Source organism: Limulus polyphemus, unplaced genomic scaffold (genome assembly GCF_000517525.1).
Source record: "Limulus polyphemus unplaced genomic scaffold, Limulus_polyphemus-2.1.2 Scaffold1006, whole genome shotgun sequence".
Lineage (NCBI taxonomy): Eukaryota > Metazoa > Arthropoda > Merostomata > Xiphosura > Limulidae > Limulus > Limulus polyphemus.
This window is the reverse complement of record NW_013666616.1, coordinates 212,266-223,762: the sequence shown is the minus strand read 5'-3', so window position 1 is coordinate 223,762 and position 11,497 is coordinate 212,266. Positions and strand designations below refer to the sequence as shown.

The following is an 11,497-nucleotide window of genomic DNA, read 5'->3' as shown; positions in this document are numbered from 1 at the left end:
CTACACAAGTCAAGCTGATATCTAAAAAACCAGCAACTAATCGAATTGTTTCAAACTGCTCCATTCAATGAAGTAATGGATATCTTAGTAAGTTTAGCTGTCTTCTCAACAACCTCCAAAAATGTTATTAGTTTCTTTAATGTTTTTCAAATTATATCATATCCAAATAGTGAAAGAGTAGAAAAAGTAATCGGAATTCGTTAATCCTCATTAAATCAGTAAAATGTTAAAAACTGATAGGATTAAGTAGTTAGTATTTTAACGCTAGGAATCTGTAAGAGGTAATAAAAACCACGTAGTCAGTATTTTAGCGCTAGGAATCTATAAAAAGTAGTGGGAACTATGTAGTCAGTATTTTAGTGCTAGGAATCTATAAAAAGTAGTGGGAACTATGTAGTCAGTATTTTAGCGCTAGGAATCTATAAAAAGTAGTGGGAACTATGTATGTAGTCAGTATTTTAGTGCTAGGAATCTATAAAAAGTAGTGGGAACTATGTAGTCAGTATTTTAGTGCTAGGAATCTATAAGAAGTAGTGGGAATTATGTAGTCAATATTTTAGCGCTAGGAATCTATAAGAAGTAGTGGGAACTATGTAGTCAGTATGTTTAGAATGCCAGGTCGCTAGGGTGCTTGACTTGGAATCGGAGGGTCGCGCGTTCGAATCCCCCTTCCACCAAACATATTCGAGTTGGCTGTGGGTGGTGATGACTAGCTGCCTTCCCTCTGATCTTTCACTGCTAAAGTAGGGACGGCTAGCGCAGATAGCCCTCGTGTTGCTTTGCGCGATATTCAAAGCAAACTCAAATTTTAACAGTAGGAATGTAAGAGCTAATGGAAACCACTAGTGCCAGGAATCAGAATTTTTTGTTAGTAGGAATTTATAAAAAGTAATGGGAACTAGGTTGTCAATATTTGAATACTAAAAATCAGTAAGAGGTAGTGGGAACAGGTAATCAGTATTTTAGCGCTATAAATGTAGGAGAATAATGGGTACACAACGGTATTTAAGTGATAACAGTGTGAAGACGGTAATAAAAACCATACAGCCAATATTTCAGTGCTAAAAACAGTAGAATTGTAAATGGGAATCGAGCAATCACTATTTAGCCAACAAGATTATATAAACGTCATTGCATGTACAACAATCTAAATATGGAACTAGTCATGTTGAGATTTTCATCAATAATGTGTTGTTGCTGTTTTTTTAATTCGTCTCTTAAGTGAAAAAAAAAACATACCTGAAAGTTATTGACAGGAGCACGAAAAACGTGAAAGTTTGTTTGTAATTAAACACTAAGCCAAACAATGGGCTATCTGTGCTCTGCTTACCACGGGTATCGAAACCCGGATTCTAGCGTTGTAAGTTCATAGACATACCGCTGTGCCACTGGGTGGGCAAACGTGAAAGAATGGTAAAACATCACATTTATTACTTACTTTACCAGTTTTATATTATAGACCCTAAATGTTGTATTAGGATAAAAAATGTATACATTCGATAGATTTCTAGTCTTTTTTTCCTTCTCTGCCTGGCTGTGGGTTCAATATCAATATCTTATTGATCATCGCATTTTTCTCAAAAGACAGCAACAAACGTAAAAATCAATTTGTTTTTTTCAGGCCGCTTACCTTCGTATGGGAGGAGAATTAGATATTGTGTAAATAAAGTTATTCTCAACTCACAGTGTAAGCTGTATTACATACAACTAGTTGCTCCAGGAAAAGAACCCACAACAGCGTGAACAGGAGCTGCCGAAGAGAAACAAACTTTAATCAATAACTCTTTTTGAAAAATAATAAGTTTATATATTCCACCTAACACGGTAAGTACGAATACAAACTATTTTACAAGAGTAATCTTACAAGGCTATTGTATTTCTGACTCTTCAAAAAAATAAATAAGAGTTAAATATAATTGTAGCACAAATCTTAATTACTTTGTTTATAAAACGAGGAATCACCATTTCTACTATTAAACATTATAAAAATCTGTTATTGACCACTTTATTCAAAGCAGAAGAATTTACTACCCACTAACAGCATGATTGTTGATCACAACGACAACATCATGAGGATTGATCATTTCATTAACACTGACATTAACCACTTAAGAACAAATGGCCCCAATGTTGATAACAATTTGGGTTATTGCATTGTCAATGCCATTAGATGTAACTATATTGTTGACAGTGCAAAAATTAAACATACTGATGACGGGGTGACAACTAAACACACAATGATCAAGTTTAAAACGTGTTATTTTTATTTAAGAAACATAATAATTAACTAATACACCTATAATGTAAAGTGTGGTAAGGTTGGGAAGCATATTATACTCAATCACTTATTAGCAGCTTAAGGAATGATCTCGCGACAACTTTGTTTACAACACAATGGCTAACTATGGTATTCAAAAACATCCTAATCTATAACATATTTGACAACATGAAAATGTTGCTGGAACAATCAGGATTGAAAAGGCTACTAAAAATTTATAAAAATATAAAGATTAATCAGTGCTGGCAACGCAAGTACTAACATCAGTACTAATAACGCAAGTATTAACAATGCCCCCCAAAGTACTGCCATCATAAGTAGTAAGAGCTAAACTCAGATACTACTTTCTATATCTATTTGTTCTTCAACTTACAAAACCCTGCATTACACCATCAACGCCATCTCGACTACGAACGTAGTTACTCTAAGCCTCTCCGAAGATCTTACAAAACAGATTTCCAGATTTTAATTTCTCCCACACCTGGACCAAAATCTTTAATCTATATAATAATTTTGTTTTTATCAATTTCTACTGATTCTCTAATGTTTAAATTTCACTTAAACCCAACCTGATTTATCAGTTTAAAATTTTTCCAGCCTATAACGACACATTAAGGCAGTTTGAAGGACATCTTAATTCGGTTAATCCTACTATTCGGTTTAAGCTGGAGATTGAAAAAGAGAGCCAATTAAATTTCCTGGATATGACAGTCAAACGATATAATGGGTTTCTCTCAAAGTCAGTCTTCGGAAAACCATTTTTCAGTGGCTTTTCCACCACACAACAAATTGAATCACCCATGGCCACAAATATTATCCTTTTTCACGTTTGTATTTATGATTGCGATATATAATCGACGCTGATTATTTTTCTAAACATGTAAGCTATGATACCGAAATTATTCATAGGTTGTATAAAAAACAAAGCCATAAACTTAAAATATCACCTCTTGCAAGGTTACTAGGAAATATGGTAAAGCTTATGGTTTGGGAGTTTGATTGCTATATGATCAAGGTATTTCAACAAGAATAGGTAACATCAAAAATATATACAGATCGTAAGTTAACTTTCCACTTAATGAATGAAATAATTGTCTCACGGGTATAAAAGATGAAATAGAACGAGGTGATAAATGCGGTTTTTACAAAATTTCTTGCATCTGTGGTTGAATTTATATTGGCCAAACGTGCAGAAAACTTTAAGAATTAAAGAACAAAAATGTGGTAAACAAAGGTAAAGCGGACGAATTGGCTTTAGCTGAATATGTGACAAACACATCTTACTTTGTAAATTTTCAAAAAATGTTATGATGATGAACCAGGTTAAATTTAAGAGGGAACTATACATTAGAATATCAGTTGAATTTGAGAAAAACAAAATTGTTATTTTTCAATAAATATTTTGGTCCAAGAGTGGGAGAAATGAAATACTAGCAATCTGATTTATCAACTCTCCATGGAGGGTTGGAAGAGTTGTATTCATGGTCAAAATTACGCTGAGGGCGTAATATAGGTTTATGTAAATTGGTGATCTGATTTTAACTCATATTCTGATGCTGGTGGCATAGAAACCTGCCGAAACTTATAGTTTGTGCCCTTTTTTAAATATATTTATTTTAGTATGCAAATACTCAGCGTTCTATGCTCGCTTTTTAGTATTTTACCTGTGTACCATTGCCGTTTAATTTATTTATTTAACATGAGTGTTAAGAATATTACTGACAAAATAAATGTAAACCACAGTACTAACAACATGAAAACTAAAAACGTAACGTGCAACGTAAAAACTAATCATAGTGGTGACATTATGAAGAATGAACTTGAGAACTAACCGAAATCTGATAACCTGATGAGTTATCACACTGATTGCAACTGATTCTACTGTAGACACAATATGAGAACTGACAACATGAAAATCGAACAATCCACTGGCAACATGGTGAACTCATCATCCTGTCAATAATATAATTTGGTATATTTTTGAAAACATAAGGCCTCACCACTTTGTTTGAAATATAAAGAATGACCATGTTGACATACATTATTGTTAGCAGTATCATATATATGAACAGACTACAAATTCACAACTGATCTAACCAAGCTTCTTGTAGAACTACAATTGAGAAAAGAGGAGAAACTGAATCCTACTTAAACAAGTAACAACTTGTTTCTTGCAACACAGAGTACAACCACGCTATTGAAATATGGACGAACCACATAAGAAACAAATTAATTTTATTTTCTAGTATCCGCTAGTTTTTTTGTTTTTTTGTTTTTGTAGAAAACAAATATTAATTCTAATTTATACCTCAGGTAAAATGTCCTTAAGAAGGGTTGTCAACTTTAACCATATTTGTATACCTGGGTTGAGTGTGACCTAAAAGTTAGCGTATCGGGATGCAGATAGAAGATTTTTTGGTTCTGTTTACTCCCCAGTGGCACAGCGGTATGTCTGCGGACGTATACTGCTAGAAACCAGGTTTCGATACCCGTGGTGGGCAGAGCACTGATAATCCTTTGTGTATATTTGTGGTTAACAACAAACAGCAAGTTTTTGTTTATTTTCGGATATTCGTGCAAAGCTACTCAAACTTTGTTTGCACTAGCCGTCACCAAAGTGCTGAGCGCGATTGTTTTGTTTTTTTTGCCAGTAGCTTAAAATTAGAAACGGCAAGGCCGAGTCTTAAGGGTCTCTGATATGGTCATTTAGCCACGTGCGCATGAGGTGTCATTTAAATTGAAAATTCAAATTCTTGTATACCGCGAATATTTACAACACTTTGGATTTTGTAAAAATTAAGAATTACAAGTAAAACCATTTTCGTTGGTTACGAAGGTTATTCATAGATGAGAAGATGTTAAATTCATTATTTATCTAAATTAAAAGGTATTATATGGTAAGAATGTTTTGTCTTTCGTTTATCTTCTAATGTGGAAGAGAAATTATCATATCAGATCCTGGTATTCGAAAGAAAAACATATTAAAATAATTTGAAGCTGATAATTTATTTATCTTTTTAGTCACTTCCCATGTTTACATTAACAGCTTCCTTCCTGTAACAACATTTATGAATCCTATTATTCAAGTCTAATGTAACATTGAGAATTATTTATAAGATTTTGAACATAGATTTTCGAAAGAGTTTAAACCAGCTTGATAGTAGACTTTGTTACGATTACCAATAGCCTAGTCTATTAGTGATATTTGAAAATTAACCAGTAATAAAAATAAACAATAAACCAAACATGCCATATCGCTCAATACAAGAAAAAATTACTTATTTTGAAGAGCACTTTATAAATATGAAAGGTTAATATATTGTTAAGGAAATTGATTTTAAATTTGAAGATAACTTTTAATAAGATTGAAATCGAAACTTAATACAGTTTCAAAGTAATTTACAAATTATTATAAAATATTATTGTATTTTATTTTTCTTTATATATGTATTGCTTTTAAAATCATGTCAAAAACTGTTCCAATTCTAACTCTTAAAAATATAGTAAAAATAACAACAAGTGTCTTTTAACAATTGTTATAACTAAGAAAACCTTTACTTCTAGGCAAAAAATTAAACTGTTATCTATTGAATTAAAATATTCTGTTGAATTACATTTTTTAAAACCTAAAGCCATTTCTTCTGTTTCTACGAGTGAAAGCAAGGGAGAAAATGCTATAATATGTCAACCACATTACAGTTCAAGATGTTTTGAAACATATTCATGATGCTTTGTTTGCGCCCATCACATATTCTGATAACTGAATTTAATGAGTACAACATTTTTACACTCACTCTATGTACCTCAATACACCTGCATATCCACTTTGATTCTTTAATGTAAAAGATTTGGTGATAATTAATTACCTAGTACACTCATATATTAATTTGTATGGATCAAACAATTTGTCTTTAGAAGTTTTAAAATTCCAATGTTTTCATTTTACCAATTAAAGTGATTTTTAAGAATTGAACTTTAATTAATCTTAACCAAATATTCCTGTCATTAACAATCGGTTATATTAGTAATATATTTATAAACATTTTTTATTGCATGAAAAGCATTCAAAATTGGGATGTTATCGATTATAAAAAAGCGAGTCTCATAAAGTTTGAAAGATTGTGATTGCTTCAGAGTCCAAAAACAAATCAACATCTTTTGTAAGAATTAATAATTTGATGTTATCTTCAAATGAACTTGAGCATGACACGCATTGTTTAATGTTTACAGTCATAATGTTTTATCTTACGTTTCTTTTATTTTTCTTAAGATTTGACTGCCTAATAGAACACTTTCTCTTATAGTTTCTACACCAAAACTGAAAGAACACCATTTGCGCGGGCTTAATTTAGTATAACGACTTGTTGTGTAAGTGGGCAGCGAAGCGTGCAGTCGCGCGCCTGAGTCAATTTATTTGGCGTCAGTTTCTAACGTTAAAGTCTCGTGTGACACGGTGACAGTGTCCGATGTCGTGCCAGTTCGAGCATACCTCGGTTGACAAACTGCTGTCTGTCAACAAAATAAACCATTGGAATAGAAACGCTTTTATGATGAGACTATTTCCCCATGAATAAAATGGATGTTTTTGAGTTCTTTACACACACATATATTACGCGTATATTTGGAATCACGTGAAAATCTTACATAATGTATTGTACCTCAGGAAAGGTTTGTTGTATAAGGTGGTTTACCTAAGTTCTTCTGAAAACGACATCAAAATGCTGTTAAAATCTTCCGCATAGATATTTATATACAGCATTTTTTTATATATTGGTGACTTGAATGTTTGCCCAAGATTTGGTCAAACATATTTGAAATTCAAAGCAATGATACAATTTAAATTCTTAGCAATAAAAAAAATGTACAATTGAGTATTTCTTAGTTATCATTCATATCTTTTCTATTTTGATGTCTTGGTTATGCCAGGATATTTTTATGGTTTCCACTATCTTTCTGAGCTTAGAATTTCTATGAGTACTCTTTATAGCTAATGTTCCAGCTCTGAAAGCAAACAATAATATAGTTCAATTGAAAAGACGGAAAAGTGAATCTTTAAGTTATGTTAGAAACTTTATCACAAACTCACCATTACTGAATGCACATATAAACTACTAACGAGTATTATAAAACTCACAAAACATTGATGACATCTATTCGTTAACATAGAAACAATTTTGCTCTTTAGAAACCATTCAGATATTAAATAAATAAATATAAATATTTCAAAGTAATTTCATGTCATATGATCAACCTTATTTTAAGGTTTGAGCATGTAATGATTTCTTCTTGAACTAAAATCATATATTAATTCTATAAAATTTAAAAAAAAATCATTCAGTAATTACATATATATATATAATCGGGAGTGTTCGAAATCAACATATAAAAGATATAGTTTAACAGAAAAAAATGCATATTTTTTAAGTAAATGAAAACTAAATAAATATGTTAACAAAATAGTAAAAATTTATGTATGCTACATTTTAAGGAAAATTTAATGAGCTAAATAACGTGTGTTTTCTATCACCACAATAACTTCATATTTAATATAATAACAATAGAGTTACCACTGTTCCACTTGGAATAATCATAAAACTAACAGCTCATTTCATTAGTATGATAAAAAGAAAGAAAGAAAACAATACGTGACTAAAGTATTGGTATTAGTGTTCGGATTACAGTCGAAAATAGCGTTAAGAGTAACAGTACCCAACTAATGTAAAAATGCATTTTAAGCATTATATGTATGTAACAACGTAAGAGCATCGTACTAAATTAGCTACGTTCATTACTAGGTTTTTGTTTTGTTTTTTATGTTGCAATCTATCTAAGTAATTTGCTTTAACCAGAATTTAAAATTAATAGTAGTTTCTCTCTGAGCTTCGTCTACCTGATATTTTATCAATATAGCAACGCAAAAAAAAACGTTTCATCAAGTTAAAATATTTATTTTCCAAGTGCTAAAATATACGAATTGCAATGATAAAAAATCAAATGGATGAAGTCTGAAATACAACAATTGTCTTAAATACCATAAAAATTAATTATGGAGTACAATATCAACCTATATTGCAAGTACTATAAATGAAAACAAATCAAATTATAAAACTGGTTAAGACTGGGATATATAATATTTAGTTAAAATTACAACAGACGTACCTCTGTACAATAAAAACATCTTTAGAAAAAGGCGTGATCTTTCATAAAGACAACCATTTAAATGTTTTGTTTTTATTTTTTGTAACATAGTGATCAAAAGTTGTTTTCTCCAAAACTCAAATTTTTACAGAATGTTTATTTTCTTCTCTTTCATTTCAGATAATGCATACCAAACGTTTGCCTTCACCAGTGTATTCACTCATTTCATAATTGAAAATAATGCATCATCAAGAACTCACAAACTTTAACAAATCAGTACTGTCTGCCAGCATTTTGACCTATATGACCTTTGATATCTGTTGTTAGGGCAAGAAAGGTTGAGAGATCCATAAAAATACAGAAATAACGTCGTTCTTATGGCAACTTCTAAACAACTAAGATAATTTAAGACTTGTAAGATTAACCTTGTGAGACTTACAGGTCGAGACTTTAAAAATCCCAGTTCCTGTTAACTCTTTGAAATATCACTTTTAGAAGTTGTTCCATGAAATCTCCTTACCTTACATTACTTTTTTTTAAGGAAGTGGGAAGGTGTTTAGTATTATGTTTATCAGATTAAAATAAATATGGCATGTAAACGTCGTGTGATGCTTTTATATCATAGTTTACTGAGTCTCAGGAAGCTGGTAAGTACAACATCGATATGTTCCCTCTTGTGTAAGACCGTTCACAGCTGATATACAAATTCAATACTTGTTCATGCCAGTTGAAAATAAAAAATGTTTCCTTTAGAACAAAGCCACATTGAGCTATATGCTTTGTCCACCGCGTGGAATCAATTCTCGGATTTCAGCGCTGTAAATCCGTAGAACATTTATAGAGCATTTAAAGTCAGTTACATAGTTTACTAAATTTTATAGGTTTTCTTCCATACTGGCCTATTTCTATTTTATTAGGAATTGTTAAAGATTTGCAGTTACCTGTTTTTAATTTTTTGATAGGTGTATCACGTTACAATCTTCCTTTCACAACAATGAGAAGAAACAAAGCAACTCTAATTACTGCTTTATATCCTCAAGTCTACATCAAATAAAGAGTGGATATTGATAAAAGCATAAAGGGGTTCGTTTCAAGCCTAAATAAAAAAAATAAGCAAATAGCGACAAATCCGATTATATATCATATAATGAATGGGATCTCCTTTTTTTATCACATTTTATTATAACGAGTTTGTCATACTATAGAATATGCAAGCAATATATTAGTAGTGTTCGCTGCTCATACAACACATTAATTCGAAACAAAACATGCGGTCTTTCCAGCACTCGAACAAATATGCAGTGTTGTAATTTTGTGATCTGCAACATTTGTTTTACTCTCGTAAGTAAAATTCCAGTGAGGTTCATCTACTCGTATGGTGTTGGAAATACCAAAGATATGTCTTGGTGATGATGGAACTTTGGTGGCTGAAAGCAACTGAGTAGAAATCAGTCTTTTCTTGACCCTGAGTTCCCTTAGCAATACCAGCCACATACCGTGTGGCTAACATATGCAGTGTCGTAGAAGGTATCTTTGTGCCATGAGTTTAATCCTTTAACGATTTTTATTAGCGTAGGATGGAACTATCAGTGTCTGAGAAGTATTTCTGGGTGTAAGCTTCACCTGTTTGAGCTGATAATGTCAAAAATCATGAAAGTCGTCCTTGGAAGGTATTGCGATATCGGACAATAAACAGAGCAGAAGGCGTAAATAGCCATACAAGCAAGCTGTGAGACTAACTTCTCTTGCCCAGCACTCTTCTGCAGCTCATATGATTAGGGTGAAAATGACAGCACTTTCTGGGCAGGTCTTTCTTCGTTCCCCTGTTTGTTGGTCAGTGTTGGCTAGAATGCATCGCCAATACACATACAATCACTGCGTCATCTCTAACGGAAAGGACTTGCGAGTTAAGCATGAACTTATAAAAAACGTTTCATCTTTTTTAACTCTTTCTTTCACAAACTTTGACCATGGTCAGCATTCTAGAATGGATAAATCTTCCGCTGAATTTTATTTTGTCGTTAATTAACCTGGCATTTCAGATCTTATATTCTTCAAGAATTCTATGCTCTCACGGAAACCCCGAACAGCATTAATTAACCATTCATTTGATGGCACTTGTATTGTCAATATATAGGTGTCAGTCTTTTTTAGTGAAAGTAAAGCCCCTAAAACGCTGATGATGTACCCATGGCTATCATCGGCTTCACCAAATTATTTAAAAGGATCCTTTTATGAGTGAAGAAATGCACATCTTCTTATGTTCACACACTTAGTTTCGCGTCTCTTCTACCATACTTCGTTCATTTCTACACAAGGTTTTAACCTCTGAAGTCCTCTAAAGAACATGGAGTTGAAACATGGCAAGAACTAACGTCTCCACATCTACAAGATTCCGTGTAAATATCATTTCATAGCTTTAAAAATATTACCATTCGTGATTTTTTATGGCAGATAAGATGTTAAAGAAACTACATTTCTGTTTCATTTTATTGTTGTGTGATACTATTGCCATTTTAGGCTCTAATGACATGTGCCATCTCACTTAGAAAATTTAAAAATAAACCATTGTTCTCATTGACGACAAGTACAATTAATGAAGATGCAAATCGATGTAACTAGCATATATTCTTTCATATGCGTTTCTTGATCTCAATGTAGGACGCACGTCACATGTTTGTTTGTTTTGAAGTTAAGCACAAAGCTACACGATTGGCTATCTGTTCTCTGCCCACCAGGGGTATCGAAACCCGGTTTCTCGCGTTGTAAATCCGCAGACATACCGCTGTGAAATTGGGGGTGGACGTCACATGATTTTTATTGATAAATGCAACACTGATAATTATATATTTGATGCACACCTTTGCCAAATATCCGTTATGGGCAGAGAACAAACTGCCTATTACTTAGCTTTGTGCTTAACAACAACCAGCGACCAGAATCTTCCAACATTTGCTGAACATTTCCACAGTTCTTTTAATCTATTAAGAATTGGGTTAAAACAATCGATGGAAAATAATAGATTTATTAATGGCTGGAGACGGCTTGAATGGGTAATGAAGAAAAACTTTAATATAACAG

The 11,497-nt window shown here is 32.3% G+C and overlaps 1 protein-coding gene across 1 annotated transcript in view; it reads right to left on the bottom strand.

Moving 5' to 3' along the window:
* The window catches only part of LOC106461662 (transmembrane and TPR repeat-containing protein CG4050-like), a 115,134-nt gene that overhangs the window by 85,471 nt on the left and 18,166 nt on the right, over positions 1-11,497 (bottom strand). Inside the window, exon 2 of the mRNA XM_022388668.1 lies at positions 1,685-1,750. The gene's annotated coding sequence lies outside the window, so the exon portion shown is untranslated. The remainder of the gene's footprint in view (positions 1-1,684; positions 1,751-11,497) is intronic.